The sequence below is a fragment of the Pan troglodytes genome, chromosome 1 (genome assembly GCF_028858775.2).
Source record: "Pan troglodytes isolate AG18354 chromosome 1, NHGRI_mPanTro3-v2.0_pri, whole genome shotgun sequence".
NCBI classification, from domain to species: Eukaryota; Metazoa; Chordata; class Mammalia; order Primates; family Hominidae; genus Pan; species Pan troglodytes.
In genome coordinates, this window is record NC_072398.2 from 54,390,154 (window position 1) to 54,407,464 (window position 17,311).

Here is a 17,311-nt window from a genome sequence, read left to right on the forward strand (position 1 = left end):
TGGCGTGGGCAACAAGAGCAAAACTCTGTCTAATCATCATCATCATCATCATCATCATCATCATCATCATCATCAGCCTGGCCATCATCTGCCACAGCTGCTGTGCTGCGCTGTGGGTAATTCCTCCTAAGTCCAAACCACCCAGTCTCCCCAGCGCCAGCAGCGGAAAAATAGCGGACTGGAACTGCTGTGATAGCTGCTCCCTCTACTACCAGGAACTGAGTCATCTTAGGCAGCAGGCAGCAGCAGTGATGATGGCTGCCCCTCTCCCCAGGTGCTTGGTAGTCTTAAGCAATCTCCAGCCAAGAGGCTGCTGAGAATCTGCATAGCACTGTGCTTTGGACTCAAGGCCCTGGCGGCATGGGCTCACGAGGGGGATCTCCTGATCTGCAGGTTGCAGAGATCCACGGAAAAAGCATAGTTTCCTGGGTGGGGTAGCACAACCACTGATTGCCTCCCCTGGGTGAGGGTGGGATCTAAGCACTATTAATTGTGGATTTATTGAATGTCTCATTCACTTTTATGATATCACACACAATATCATTTTTGAATTAACAATTTACTTTTTAATAACAACAACATCAATTATGGAGTGGCTTGTGTCTAAGGATGTGCTTTACCGTAGTTTTCTCAGCCAGAATAAACTGTTTTCATGTAAAGTTAGAGTGAGCTTGTGAAGTCTTAGCAATACTTCTCTACAAACAGTGAGTATATTGTACTGTGGTATGTGATACATGCAAGTATCTGTTTGTATGGACTGTAGTAATCAACTATTCTGGGTTAGAACATGTTTTCTCTAGGCAATATTTGTTTCTGTTGTTCCCATGGCCACACATATTTTTCTGGTGTTCAGGATTTTAAGTGGAGTTTCCTAATGATCCACAAACACATTTTTGTTTTCCATTACTACAAGTTTGTGCTCTTGTGCAGAGGTGAAATTCGCCCAGAGAACTTGACCTTGGTTCTATGCAGTCACCATTCCATTTTGGATCTGTCATTGAACCAAAAAGGAAAGATAATGTTGATTGCACTTTGTGAGATGCTTAATTCTTATTATCAAGACGTCAGGTATTAGGGTTCTCTAGAGAAACAGAACTAATTCCATGACCCTCCATATCTGTGGATTCTGCCTGAATGGATTCAACTAAAAATGTATATTTTTAAAATGGTGTCTGTATTGCACATGCAGTTTTTTCATTATTCCCTAAACAATATAGTATAACAACCATTCACATAAAATTTACATTGTGCTAGATAACATAAGTAATCTAGAAATTATTTAAAGTATACATCAGGATGTGCATATGTTGTCTGCAAATAATACACCATTTTATATCAAAGACTTGAGCATCTGTGGATTTTGGTGTCTGTGGGAGGTCCTGAAATTCATTCCCATTAATATCAAGGAACAACTGTATTCATCTGAGAATACAGCTTATTATAGACTCACACCTCCTATGGATGCAAAAGCCAAGAAGTCCCACAATCTGCCATCTGCAACCTAGAGAACCAAGAAAGCTGGAGGTGTACTTCAGAGTCCAAAGAGAATCAGAGGAGCAATGATCTAAGTCTGGTCTGAGTCCATATGCCTGAGAACCAGGAGAGATGGTGTCCAAGAGAAGAGGAAGAAGGATGTCCCAACTCAAGCGGAGAGAGAAAAAGTAAGTTTATTCTGCTTTTGTTCTATTCAGATCATCAATGAATTAAAAGATGCCTGCCCACATTGGTGAAGGCAGATATTCTTTACTCAGCCTACCACTTCAAATGTAAATCTCTTTCAGAAGCTCTCTCAAGACACATTCGGAAATGTTTTGCCAGCTAGCTGGACATCTCTTAGCCAAATCAGTGTGACAAAATTAACCATCATAAGTAGGTAGAGAGGAGTGTGTTTGGAGCACATGGGATTCTCAGGTGAATTGTTCAATTCTTTCATAACTTGTAGTCAGAGAACAAGCAGAAACACTGATAGCTCAGAGTAGTAGGTAATAAAATTTCAGGTGCTGAAATGTTGTCTAACGGAAAAGGCAACACAGAATATGTGGAATAAGAATATGATAATGCAAATATCAACAACAGCCTTGTGAACTGAAATGACTTTAGTAACTGAATATATTCTCCCTTTCTTTCAAATGTATCTATATTTATAGCTATAGCTATATTCCCCTATGACTTTCCCTTAATGCAGTGCCTATGAATATTTTCTTTTTTTGTCATATTATGAATATAGATATTGCTATTACTTTCCCTTAATACTTTATATATGGTGAATTTCTTATAGTTGACTATTAATAGTTTTTGGTTACAGAAAGCCAAGGAGGAATTTTGGCCAAATAAGCAGAGAATGGTTATAACTTTGAGATAGATGCTATAACTGATGGTGCATGGGTTTTCCCTTTTGGCTTCATCTCATAGTAAAGGTGGACATTTATTATGCATAGAAAGCAATGAATAGAATTTGAGTAAAGTGATATAGTGTGATGAATATGTGGATTGACAGTAACAACCTTGTATTTCTATGGTTGGAAAGCTAAATATTCCATTTCTTAGACACCCTTAAAGCTAAAGTTCTGAATTAAAATTTGGTATTATATTTTAAAATGAGGCAGATCCATATTTCTGGAATATTATGGGTAGTTAAAGTGGCTGTGACAGAAATTAGTGTTGGCAGAAATTGGACTCAATGTCTCAATGTCTAATTACCAGCCTCATGCTCCAAGAAAATGATGGCTGTGGAAGCACTGTTACAAGAGACAAAAACTGCAAACTGAACTCTGGATGACAGAAGTAGCATCCTGGTTTCTTCATGCTAGCTGTGGTCTTGTGAAATTAAAACCAAAACTTAGTGGTACCTACATAACATAAACTTCACTAGCCCAGCCAATAATTGTATAATCAGCTACCTGGTCTTTCTGTCTTGCACAGAATCCTAATCAATTTTGTTTAATATCGCACTTCTCTTGTTATATCACTCTCACACACACACACACACACACACACACACGCATACGCATACACACACACCGTGTTCAGAACTTCTTTGGAATTTATATGTAAAATTTTAAAATATGTCTTGCATATATTTTTGAGCATACTGATACTAATATAATATTCCCTGTAGACATCAAGAAAGGCTAATTATGCTGTAATTAAAAATAATCATAACATCCAGCTATAGCCAAAATGCAGTAGCAGGGACAAGATTAACTGTTCTGTATGAAACAACTAAAAGTCTGGTCAAAATACATGAAACAATGGCTCTCAAGACATGAGACATCAGGCAGTAAAGGATAACAATTGCTGTGAAATGGGAAGTGAAATGAGTCCTACTGTTTCCCCAGTTTACTGCCTGAAGACATTTTCAGCCTTTGGCTCAGGGGACAGGCAGCAGGAATCCAAGTGGAGCCAGAAAGTATCCCTTAGTTAAGGAGACTGAGACAGACATCTGGGCAGAATAAGGTGACCAAAATTTCCAGGAAAGACTAGGAAATAGGCTACTTCCCAAGAGAACGCCAAAGAGCTTTAAAGTGTACCTTCAAGTTTTCATTTGAATGTTGATTAGTGCATGGCGTGGAAGGAAACTACCCAAAGACATGGAAGGAATTACAGAGATAATTAAGGGAAATAATCTATGGAGCTTACAAAGTGCCAAAGACATTGCCTGTTATCACTCACCAGAGTGGGAGTCATTCATGAGGGAGCAAGTACAGTACTTAGACTATCTTGCCTCCATCGTTAGGAAAAATTAACCCTAGACAATGCTCTTCTGCTTCTGCCTAGCACAATATTAAAATCAGATTGGAAAGAAGCAAACAATTTTTAAGATTTAAAGACATTCCTGAAAAAAGCTCAAGAATATCAATAGGAATAAAAAATTATCTGCTACCCAATAAAAATATTCAATGTCTTGTATCTAATTATCATGTATTATTTGACTTCAGAAGGTAACATTCACAGTGTCTGTCATACTCATATACAAGGAAGACAACAAAATTGTTGGGGGTGGAGAATATGTTCTTTATGTTAATAATAGTTTCAGGAGTGTATACATATATTAAAACTTATCAAATTGTACACTTCTAATACATACAGTTGTGTTAAATATATATCAATAAAGGAAATGGATGGAGTTGGAGGCCATTATTCTTAGCAAACTAACACAGGAACAGAAAACCAGTTACTGCGTGTTCTTATATAAGTGTGAGCTAAATGATGAGAACACATGAATATACAGAGAGGAACAACACACACTGGGCCCTTTTGGATAGTGGAGGGTGGGAGGAGGGAGAGGATCAGGAATAAAAATTGAGTACTAGGCTTAACACCTGGATGATGAAATAATCTGTACAACAAACCCCATGACACAAGTTTACCTATGTAACAAACCTGCATTTGTACAACCCTGAACTTATAAGTTAAAAAAAAGAAACTTGAGAGTGTTTACCTCACCCCAAGGCAACTGAGATTTTGAGCAAAAGTGTACATTTCTGCTATATTCCTTGGTATAAAAGTGGTTCTGAAAAGTTATTTGAAATAAATTCATAGAACACTTTATTTCTAAAAAAATATGAAGCCTTACATTTTTTAAATCTTAAAACTTTACTTTTTTAAAAAGGACAAAAATTAGGTCTTGAATGTGCTATAGATCTACTACTTGTCTGCAGAAAGAAAAGTGATGCAGCTGTCCATGCCATTATGCCTGAAAATGTTTACAACAGTTGTCCTTAAAGCAGGGGTGGGTTACCAGGATGGGTCATGAAGCACTGAAACATTCCATCCAACTGAGCTTTTATCATATACAGAATCTTATTACCAGAGTAAAGAGTAAAGAGAAAATACTGTGCCGCATAAGACATTTTTGTCGTATTTCATTGGCTGAAACAAGTCATATGCCAGAGCTATCTTTAACAGGAAGAGGAAATGAGTAATTGTGAAGATCACTAGTATCTACTAGAGACCATTAAAAGCCTAATTCACTCTCTAGTTGGTAATAAACTGCACTCAAACTCTTTCAGAAGTGACTCAAGAATTCACATAGTTACATCATCAAGATCAAAGTCCAGTCCTTTTGGGTGATGCCTTGTAATCATCATGTTGGAAAATGAAGTATTTTTATATTCTATCTACATTGTAGATTTATCTACATTATAGGTTAAGCCAATTGTACAATGTGGTTTCTTTTTAATCTAGATGTTTAAAAATGAAATGGAAAGTTATCTACCCACTGATACATCCCATTTACCATGGAAACTGGCACAGCATAATTCCAGACATACCAGTCCTTGGTCCATAGAAGTACTGTAATCCTATTGAGTACAGAATGTTCTTTATTAGCGTGGTGTGAAGTCTACAGTTAAGGCCTACAATTTACATGCTGTCATGACAGTAGAAGCTGGGAGGTCTTCAAATGACCCGTTTGCAACTCCTCTCTTCCACTCTACTCCAATGAATGAGATCCGCTGACCAAGAACACTCCAGATACAGGGACTATTACAATGTAGTACACTTCATTTGCCTGCCAGCCTACACAGTTATTCAAACAAGCCAATCGCATCCTCCTGTGGGAACCAGGGGTAACTTCAACCTCTTGTCACTACAAAAGCTCTTCTCAAAGACCGTGTTTGCTCACTCTGTTTCTGAGTGAAAACCTTATGTGACCTACATGACATGGTGTTCTCTTCCTCTACGATGTGAGTATGTGTGATTGACCAATTACTGTTTATCTCTTGTGCCCAGTGTTGGGCCTCATGTGTTTGGCCACTCTCATAACCCTAGTGGACAATCAAAACAATTAGTTTCTAAAGATCGTCCTTTAAAGAAGCTTCTGTCCATTTTTCTCTATGATCTTCAGTTGCTTAATCTCTACATGACTGTTGGAACGCATGATACCTTTCCATGATATTTTGCCCACTTCTGAGGTAGTCCCCAGGTATTCACTGAGTTTGTGAACTCAGTCATTCTCTGTCATCAGTGGTTTCAAACTAGTTATTATTGTCTTGAACCCCTATTTTTCTTGACAAACTTATCGAAAACCAAGTGACGCATGCTATCAGAATTTTCTTTTCTGACCTCTTTTCCAAACTTAAAAGTTAGTTAGGTATCTAATATGTCTTCCAAGTGATTGTAGGTAGCACTTTTATCAAGTGTTTCAGCACTAAGATCTGAGTTATTTTATTTTATACTCAATCAATATGTTGCAAGAATTATCTATCATCTTTAATACTCTTCTATTAAGATATTACCCTGTTTCTGTCCGTATTATTTCCATGTGAGTATGATATCTACTAGAATATAATTTGTATCATCAGCCCTCCTGATGCTATTTACCCTTTTGCTTTTTTCTTAAGTGTAATAGCTCTAGAGTCAGAAAATAAGTGTCTCAGTCGGTTTCGGATGCTATAACAAAATACCATAGACTGGATGGTTATAAACAATACAAATTTATACCTCACATTCCAGAGGCTAAAAGCCTAAGATCAGAGTGCCAGCCTGGTCAGTTTCTGGTGAGGTCCTTCTTCCAGGTTGCAGACTGCCAACTTACTGTATCCTCATATATAAAAAAAAAAGGCAAAAGAAAGAGCTGGGGGTCCCTTTAATAAGAGATTTTCTAAATTTCATTTATAAGGACTCCACTTCCATGACCTAATTATCTCCCAAACACTCCCCTAATAACATCGCACTGGGGTTAGGATTTGAACATTTGAATTTGGTAGAGGGGGAACATAAATAGTCCAAAACAGTGGGTGAATAGTATATAGATTGAACCTGCTCAGTAGTGGAATGAGGACTTAATTTTCTGGTTGAATACACTCTGAGTCAAATATTAGATATATTATCTTATTTCCACTAGAAAAATGTATATTTTTAATTTTATTAAACATGGGTATGTTCTTTTTCTCAGTCCCTTTTACTCATGATATATATATATATATATAAAATATAAATCTCTATAATATATATTATATGTATATATGCATATAAAATGATATCCATTATAATATAATGGATATATAATATATAATTAATATTATATACATGTATTTACTGATTCTAACAATAATGTTTCTATCACACCTAATCTTAATTCTTATGTGTGTGTGTGTTTTTTTTTCTCCTTTGGGACTCTTTATTTTATGCAGTAGAACTCTGGAAAATACAGCTGCAAGGACTATAAGAAATCATTTTGAGTAAGTTTTCACATAGAACAAGAATAATGGTTAAATTCATCAAGCTTCAGTAATCCCATGCACTTCACTACTGTACTTTAAAATATTTTTCTGTTTCATTTAGACAAAGCTAATGAGGGATTCACTGCCTAATATGTTGAATGTGATTTTGTAAAAGCACCAAAAAAAGATAAAGCCATGGACTTAGAGTAACGTGGAGTTCTGTTTACATCAATCTTTTATAATGTTATCAGCCATTCATTAAATTGTAAAAAAATAAACTTTATTTTCAGGATTTTATAGATTGTTTACACTCATACTTAAATGAAATGTGATATAAATTATAAATTAGAATCTCTAAATTGTACTTATTGTTTCATTGAAACAGGGCTCCACATACAATGTACCAGATCAAAGTGATATAACATTAAAGACTATTGTCAGACCTTTTCTGTAAGATCAAAGAAGGGATGATTTCAAATTCTGATAAAGAAACTTTTCTAATCCCCTTAGGATATCATATGTCAAGTTTTAGGTTAGAAGAAGAAGAAAATTAATACTGATTAATACTCATCTTGAATTGGTAGGAGATTACCAAGTCACAAGCCACCAAAATGAAGTTATACAAGAAAAGATAAAATTGCAAGTTGATATTACAAATTTGGGAATATTAAAAAAAAAAAAAAAAAACCTTTGGCTGGGCTCGGTAGCTAATGCCTGTAATCCCAGCACTTTGGAAGGCTGAGGCAGGCGAATCACGAGGCCAGGAGATTGAGACCATCTTGGCTAACACGGTGAAACCCCGTCTCTACTAAAACTACAAAAACAAAATTAGCTGGGCATGGTGGTGGGCACCTGTAGGTCCCAGCTACTCGGGAGGCTGAGGCAGGAGAATGGCGTGAACCCAGGAGGCGGAGCTTGCAGTGAGCCAAGATCGCACCACTGCACTCCAGCCTGGGCGACAGAGTGAGACTGTCTCAAAAAACAAACAAACAAACAAACAAAAAAACTCCATGTGAATTGATGGAATTTTAAACAAAATAATATTTAAAATAATTTTATAAACAGAGTATATAAATTTTTGAAGAATTGTGCAATGTCTGTAAGGAATTATAAGTTTAAAAAATAATTGAAGTAAGTTCTAGAATCCGTAATTACATATTTTTAAATGATCAAATATTTAAATTGCTACATTGATACATAGAGCTTCTTTCAAAGATTTTCTTTTATATTCTGGAAACTAAGACTCCTAAGAAAATTAATTTTAGCTTATATTGTAAGAAAAAAATAGCCATATTATTTCCCAAGTCACTCGCTTCATGTTCTGCCCATTTGAAGAATATTAGGTAATATGTATTAGTGGCTGTCCAGTTACAATATCATGGATTTTGACTAATATAAAATATAACTTAGCAGAAAAGTAAAAGAAGATGAACTTCAAACATTTGGATAATTTTGACATTTTGTAATTAGCAAAATAGACTATTTCATTTATTTCTAAAATTATTGGCAAGGACAGAAGTAATTATACCATAATTATTAGCTGTAAAGATTCATCTCATGTCCTTTTAGAGTTGCTGCTTCAAAATGTCACCCCATAAAATATCGCACTGGGCTCTGGCTACTTAAATTTAACTTTGTATTTGGATTTTGATTTCTTAGGCCATTCATAATCACAAAAAGAAGTTAAATTGTACGTTTAAGAAAAAAACAATTTTACTGAAATGTCACATGCGTGCAGAAATATGAAGATAGCATAAAGTGTAAACTGGTGTGTACAGCAGTTTATTCCTTCTATTGTTAAAGCTGTGCTTTTCCATTTTAGGCTGTTATAAATTGTGTCTTTATGAACATTCTTGAATATGTCACTTGGTGAATATAAATACACTTTTCAGGCAGAAATATATCTATAATCAGTGAACATATATACACATCTTAGAAATATATCTACTAGGTAATTACTGAGTCATAAAATGTCAGTATATTCAACTTCAGTTAATACCATCAAAGAATTTTATAAACAGTGTAAAACTAATTTGCATACACAAAAGTAGTGAAAAATGGCCTACTGGCTCAACACTCTCATCACTATTTGGTTGCCATTTTTTTTTTCATTTTTATATGAATGTAGTATATTAACTTTCGATTTCCTGATAACTAATATAATTGAAAATATGAACACACACAGACACTCCTCTTTGATTTCCTCAGTTTTGATAGTTTTTTTTCTATTTGATTGCCTGCTTTATTGATTAAAAAGTTCAGTTGTCCATATATTCTGTATTGGAGAAACATGTGAAGATCTGTATCTCAAATATCTGCTTCAACTTCGTGGCTTTCATTTTTGCTATTTCAAGGATATATTTTGATAATCAAAAGATATTAATTTTTTATAAAGTGCTTAACTTTAATGTGATCTAATTAATAATTTTTCTTTACAGTAAACGCTATTTTTTGCCCTTTTATAAAAATACCCACCTGTTTCTAAAAATAGTTTTGTAAGTTTCCTTCTAAAAAGTTCATTAATTCTTACTGCTTGCATATATATCTATAATCTATCTAAAATAAATATATGCATACTTCTTTCTCAAGGAAGTCAGGATTTATTTTATATTTTCTTTTTTTTGAGACCGAGTCTCACTCTGTCGCCCAGGTTGGAGTGCAGTGGTGTGATCTTGGCTCACTGAAAGCTCCGCTTCCTAGGTTCATGCCATTCTCCTGCCTCAGCCTCCCAAGTAGCTGGGACTACAGGCGCCCACCACCACGCCCTGCGAATTTTTTGACTTTTAGTAGAGACGGGGTTTCACCATGTTAGCCAGGATGATCTTGATCTCCTGACCTCGTGATCCACCAGCCTCAGCCTCCCAAAGTGCTGGAATTACAGGTGTGATCCACCTTTTTTTGTTTTTTGTATTTTTACTCTTGGCTAAATTAAAGGCTGTGAGATTCATAATATGATGATGTTTAAAATCAAACTTCCACAATGGCACACAAGGTCAAATACTTTATTCATAGTTTTCTTTTTTTTTTTTATTATACTTTAAGTTCTAGGGTACATGTGCACAACGTGCAGGTTTGTTACATATGCATACATGTGCCATGTTGGTGTGCTGCACCCATTAACTCATAATTTACTTTAGGTATATCTCCTAATGCTATCCATCCCCTCTCCCCCCACCCCACGACAGGTCCTGGTGTGTGATGTTCCCCTTCCTTTGTCCAAGTGTTCTCATTGTTCAATTCCCACCTATGAATGAGAACATGCGGTGTTTGTTTGTTTGTTTTGTCCCTGAGATAGTTTGCTGAGAATGATGGTTTCCAGCTTCGTCCATGTGCCTACAAAGGACATGAACTCATCCTTTCTTATGGCTGTATAGTATTCTATGGTGTATATGTGCCACATTTTCTTAATACAGTCTATCATTGACGGACATTTGGGTTGGTTCCAAGTCTTTGCTATTGTGAATAGTGCCACAATAAACATACATGTGCATGTGTCTTTATAGCAACATGATTTATAATCCTTTGGGTATATACCCAGTAACGGGATGGCGGGGTCAAATGTTATTTCTAGTTCTAAATCTTTGAGGAATCGCCACATTGTCTTCCACAATGGTTGAACCAGTTTACAGTCGCACCAACAGGGTAAAAGTGTTCCTATTTCTCCACATCCTCTCCAGCACCTGTTGTTTCCTGACTTTTTAATGATCACCATTCTAACTGGTGTGAAATGGTATCTCATTGTGATTTTGATTTGCATTTCTCTGATGGCCAGAGATGATGAGCATTTTTTCATGTGTCTCTTGGCTGCATAAATGTCTTCTTTTGAAAAGTGTCTGTTCATATCCTTCGCCCGCTTTTTGATGGGGTTGTTTGTTTTTCTCTTGTCAATTTGTTGGAGTTCATTATAGATTCTGGATATTAGTCCTTTGTCAGATGAGTATATTGCAAAAATTTTCTCCCATTCTGTAGGTTGCCTGTTCACTCTGATGGTAGTTTCTTTTGCTGTGCAGACGCTCTTTAATTAGATCCCATTTGTAAATTTTGGCTTTTGTTGCCATAGTTTTTGGTGTTTTAGACATGAAGTCCTCGCCCATGCCTATGCCCTGACTGGTATTGCCTAAGTTTTCTTCTAGGGTTTTTATGGTTTTAGTTCTAACATTTAAGTCTGTAATCCATCTTGAATTGATTTTTGTATAAGGTGTAAGGAAGGGATCCAGTTTCAGCTTTCTACATACGGCTAGCCAGTTTTCCCAGTACCATTTATTAAATAGGGAATCCTTTCCCCATTTCTTGTTTTTGTCAGGTTTGTCAAAGATCAGATGGATGTAGATGTGTAGTATTCTTTCTGAGGGCTCTGTTCTGTTCCATTGGTCTATATCTCTGTTTTGGTACCAGTACCATGCTGTTTTAGTTACTGTAGCCTTGTAGTATAGTTTGAAGTCAGGTAGTGTGATGCCTCCAGCTTTGTTCTTTTGGCTTAGGATTGTCTTGGCAATGCGGGCTCTTTTTTGGTTCCATATGAACTTTAAAGTAGTTTTTCCCAATTCTGTGAAGAAAGTCATTGGTAGCTTGATGGGAATGGCATTAAATCTATAAATTACCTTGGGCAGTATGGCTGTTTTCAAGATATTGATTCTTCCTACCCATGAGCATGGAATGTTCTTCCATTTGTTTGTATCCTCTTTTATTTCATTGAGCAGTGGTTTGTAGTTCTCCTTGAAGAGGTCCTTCACATCCCTAGTAAGTTGTATTCCTATGTATTTTATTCTCTTTGAAGCAGTTGTGAATGGGAGTTCACTCATGATTTGGCTCTCTGTCTGTTATTGGTGTATAAGAATGCTTGTGATTTTTGCACATTGATTTTGTATCCTTAGACTTTGCTGAAGTTGTTTATCAGCTTAAGGAGATTTTGGGCTGAGACAATGGGGTTTTCTAAATATATAATCATGTCATCTGCAAATAGGGACAATTTGACTTCCTCTTTTCCTAATCAAATACCCTTTATTTCTTTCTACTGCCTGATTGCCCTGGCCAGAACTTCCAACACTATGTTGTATAGGAGTGGTGAGAGAGGGCATCCCTGTCTTGTGCCAATTTTCAAAGGGAATGCTTCCGGTTTTTGCCCATTCAGTATGATATTGGCTGTGGGTTTGTCATAAATAGCTCTTATTATTTTGAGATACATCCCATCAATACCTAATTTATTGAGAGTTTTTAGCATGAATGGCTGTTGAATTTTGTCAGAGGCCTTTTCTGCATCTATTGAGATAACCATTTGGTTTTTGTCTTTGGTTCTGTTTATATGCCGGATTACGTTTATTGATTTTCGTATGTTGAACCAGCCTTGCATCCCAGGGATGAAGCCCACTTTATCATGGTGGATAAGCTTTTTGATATGCTGCTGGATTCAGTTTGCCAGTATTTTACTGAGGATTTTTGCATCAATGCTCATCAAGGATATTGGTCTAAAATTCTCTTTTTTGGTTGTGTCTCTGCCCAGCTTTGGTATCAGGATGATGCTGGCCTCATAAAATGAGTTAGGGAGGATTCCCTCCTTTTCCATTGATTGGAATATTTTCAGAAGGAATGGTACCAGCTCCTCCTTGTACCTCTGGTAGAATTCGGCTGTGAATCCGTCCGGTGCTGGACTTTTTTTGGTTGGTTGGCTATTAATTATTGCCTCAATTTCAGAGCCTGTTATTGGTCTATTCAGGGATTAACTTCTTCCTGGTTTAGTCTTGGGAGGGTGTATGTGTTGAGGAATTTATCCATTTCTTCTAGATTTTCTAGTTTATTTGCATAGAGGTGTTTATAGTATTCTCTGATGGTAGTTTGTATTTCTGTGGGATCGGTGGTGATATCCCCTTTATCATTTTGTATTGTGTCTATTTGATTCTTCTCTCTTTTCTTCTTTATTAGTCTTGCTAGTGGTCTATCAATTTTGTTGATCTTTTCGAAAAGCCAGCTCCTGGATTTGTTGATTTTTTGAAGGGTTTTTTGTGTCTCTATCTCCTTCAGTTCTGCTCTGTTCTTAGTTATTTCTTGCCTTCTGCTAGCTTTTGAATGTGTTTGCTCTTGCTTCTCTAGTTCTTTCAATTGTGATGTTAGGGTGTCAATTTTGGATCTTTCCTGCTTTCTCTTGTGGTCATTTAGTGTGTCCCAGAGATTCTGATATGTTGTGTCTTTGTTCTCATTGGTTTCAAAGAACATCTGTATTTCTGCCTTCATTTCATTATTTACCCAGTAGTCATTCAGGAGCAGGTTGTTCAGTTTCCATGTAGTTGAGCAGTTTTGAGTGAGCTTCTTGATCCTGAGTTCTAGTTTGATTGCACTGTGGTTTGAGAGACAGTTCGTTATAATTTCTGTTCTTTAGTTTTCAACTGATCTAAGTGGCTAGAAAGTCTTGGCTTGATTGCATGACTAAAAGGACATAAAAACTGTGTTACGAGATTCGGCGTTAGTCTCCTCCAAAAACCAAAATTCTACATATAAATCTTGAGGGATTAATTTAGAAATAGAGGGCAGACCATGTGTTAATAAATACCATGGGAAGCTTACTCAGGAGAAGTTTTAAGGACCCTCAATGCTTTCCTGCATGCTATCTTTCAACTCCACATTCTTTGCCTTTAAGTAAAAGCCCGTATATTTTGTGGAGTCTGATATGTCCTTCTGAATATCGAAATGTAGGAATATTTATATAATTTCAGTTCTATTTCCAGTTTTGTGAAAAAATGATGAGACCACAGTTGAGTATCTAAAATGAAAAAATAAAGCTGAATTTATAACTTACTCTAGTAAGTCACATACTTATTATATAGAGTTAGATACATGCAGCTCAATCACAGTATTCCAATCAGAGAAGACTGCTGATTTTAATAGGGTTTTGTTAAGCGTGAAGATTAGGGAATGGTAAACTTTCATAAGTAAAAATGAGTAGACATCATTTACAGAAGCATAGATGAATGGCATTAAGAGGTGTGTTTATTGGAGGGAATTCTCCACTGGTTGGCTTTCAGAAGTGGGAGGATGCCATTGATTGGTGTGCACTGAGGTGATTTGCCTTTGAAGAACAGAAGTGGTTTAATATCCATCTTGTCTGCTGTTCTGTGTTTCTCACCTCTCTCTCTCTCTTTCTCTCTCTCTCTCCTCTCCCTCTTTCCCCCTTCTTCCCACTTCCCCGACTCTCAAATATAGTTTGCAAGCTTGTCTCCTGCAAATTTCATGTTGAAATGTAACCCCCAGTGTTGGAGGTTGGGTCTGGTAGGAGGCATTTGGTTCGTGAAGGCAGATTCTTTATGAATGGCTTACTGCTGTCTTCACAATAGTGAATGAGTTCGCACCAGATCTTGTTGGTTAAAGTGTGTGGCACCTCCTTCTCTTCTATTCCTACTTTCACCAGGTGACATACTGGCTCCCCTTTTGCCTTCTGCTATGTTTGTAAGCTTCCTTAGGTCCTCACCGGAAACAGATGCCAGCACTACATTTCCTGTACACCCTGAAGAACCATGAGCCAATTAAGCTTCTTTTCTCTATGAATTACCCAGCGTCATGTATTCCTTAATAGTAATGCAAATGGCCTAATGCTGTGTGTGTGTGTGTGTGTGTGTGTGTGTGTGTGTGTGTGTGTATGTATGTATTGCCAAGACACTCATCACTGGTCAGTCATTACAAAAGGGAAAAATGATCTAGGGCAAATATGCTAATCTTGTTGTTTACATAGTTTTCATGCTAATCCTATTGTTTACATAGATTTCGTGTTTGTGCAACACTAGAATGATAAATATATGGCTTTAAAAATATTCTGTAATTTAAGTTATTTTCAATTCATTTGTATGTCACATATCTTTTCCACTTCTTTTTACTGTTCCAGGAAGTATTAACACTAGTAGTAATTTATAACCATAGTAATTTAAATTGTCATTATAAAGAATATACAGATATGAAAAATATAAAAGATATTGATAAGAAATAACATGGCTTACATCAATAAAATAAAATAAAATAAAAACAGCATCGGGAAACCAGAGACCTACTTCTTAACTGCCACTGTCAGATTCATGTAACACCTCGAGACTTTTCCATGTTTATATATTGACATTAGGTTTAAACAATTTTTCAGTCCCATGAACACTTTTATATGCTTTAATCCTAAAATTAGTAAAGTGAAGAAACAGTCAGAATCTGGACCTAAAATGTGCCTATGATTATAAAAATAAAGGGTTAGTATTACAAATCATAAGGAAGGAAAGGAGGGAGGGAAAAAATAAAGAAAAAAGAAGACAAAAGGACACAAAGCTGATTTATTATTTATTTGCCCAGATGATACAGAGAAAAAACATGGAAAGGAAATACATAAAAGTGAGCTATGATGGATTATTCAAAGATTATCTCCTGTTACGTTATTAAAAAATCTCCAACCAGCCAACTCTCTAGACTTAGCTGCTTAAAGTAAGCCCCAGAATCAACTCAGTGCTGCATTTAATACACTGATCAAATCTGCCACATGGAAAAAATAAGAACAACCTCATCTAACTTATACTGCTTGCTATCTTAAAATGTAATGGTCCTATTGATCATAAAGGAATAATTTTCATTTCATTTCACCGTAAGTTTTATATGGAAAACAATCCTCAATAGTCCTGTAACAAAGGGCTTTCTTCCCCCTCTACATACTTCTCCTAATATGCTCCTTGAAGTATTGTGTTGGGATTTTCATTTAAAGAAAATATGTCTTTGAATTTTGAACAGACTATTAAAATAACTATAAACTTAACAGAGCAAAAGAGTTTTGAAAATGTTCATATTCTGTTTATTTTATGCCATCACTCTAAAATGTTCATTAAGTGGCATAAAATTAAAATGAAAATGTTCATCCAGTAAACTAATAAGCTCCAGAAACTGATGTGTGTGTGTGTGTGTGTGTATGTGTGTGTGTGTGTTTATGTGTGTGTGTGTATGTGGTCTATATTGTAGCCATTGGGACAATTAGATGAAAAGATTTTGAGGTTTAAAAGTACTAATTTTCCCTCTTCAGAACTGCAGTTGCATATCTTTTAAAAACATTTTTAAGTGCCAAAAAATAGAGATAAAACCAGAAATGAGCAAGAAATTAAATCTGCATATTTAGTATTGCTTGAAGATAATATAACCATTACAAATGTTATTTAGGCATTAGTTTTGGAAGGAATCAAAAAGTTTTTTTAGTAATAAACTTTTTCATCTGATAGTAATAAAATGATCAGTAGAGTTAAAATATGATGAGATGGTTAATGTCTGAAGATAAATTGATGTTTCATAGTCTGCCATACTTATGTATGGGGCAACACAGGAACTCAAAGACTCTATCGTAACAAAGTCACAAAAACAATTGCCTAAAATAAAACAAAACAATCAAAATAGCAAAATAAAATAGGAAGTGGGCCAGTGCTCAGACACATACACCCCCCCAATGCACACACGTTATATTTTTAATTATTATTTCGATTGACATACTGTAATTGTACATTTTTATGAAGTCTAATTTGATGTTTCAATACATATCTACATTGGGCAATTATAAAATCAGTTATATAATGTATCCATCACCTCACACATTTATCATTTATTTGTGGTAAAAACATTCAAAAGTCTTTTTTTCTAGTTATTTTGTAATATACAATACCTTGCTAATAACCATCTGTCACCCTGCTGTTCAGTAGAACACAATAATTTATCCCTCCTTAGTCACTTTTTACCTTTTGACCAATGTTTTTCCAACCCTCCCTCTCCTCTTTGCTCCCGGTTTCAGGTAACTATCGTTCTACTCTTTGCTTCTACAATATCAACAATTTTATTTCTACTTTTTTTGAGATTCAACATAGGAGCAAAATTATGCACTATTTGTCTCTCTGTGACTGTCTTACTTCACTTAACATATGTCTTGCAGGTCTTTAATGTTGTTTCAAATTGTAGGATTTCATTATTATTTATGCCTCAGTCATATTTCATTGTGTATTGTGATGGTTAATACTGAGTGTCAACTTAATTGGATTGAATCATGCAAAGTATTTATCCTGAGTTTGTCTGTGAGGGTGTTGCCAAAGGAGTTTAACATTTGAGCCAGTGGACTGGGAAAGGCAGACCCACCCTTAATCTGGGTGGGCACC

The 17,311-nt window shown here is 35.8% G+C and overlaps 1 long non-coding RNA gene across 3 annotated transcripts in view; it reads left to right on the forward strand.

The window, feature by feature from the left end:
• Nucleotides 1–1,426: 1,426 nt before the first annotated feature.
• The window catches only part of LOC104004066 (uncharacterized), a 136,171-nt gene continuing 120,286 nt past the window's right edge, over nt 1,427–17,311 (forward strand). For 2 of the 3 annotated variants that reach the window (XR_010151403.1, XR_676908.5), the window contains exon 1: nt 1,427–1,661. This is a non-coding gene — a long non-coding RNA (uncharacterized LOC104004066). The remainder of the gene's footprint in view (nt 1,662–17,311) is intronic. The other variant, XR_001711592.4, reaches the window with a different exon arrangement.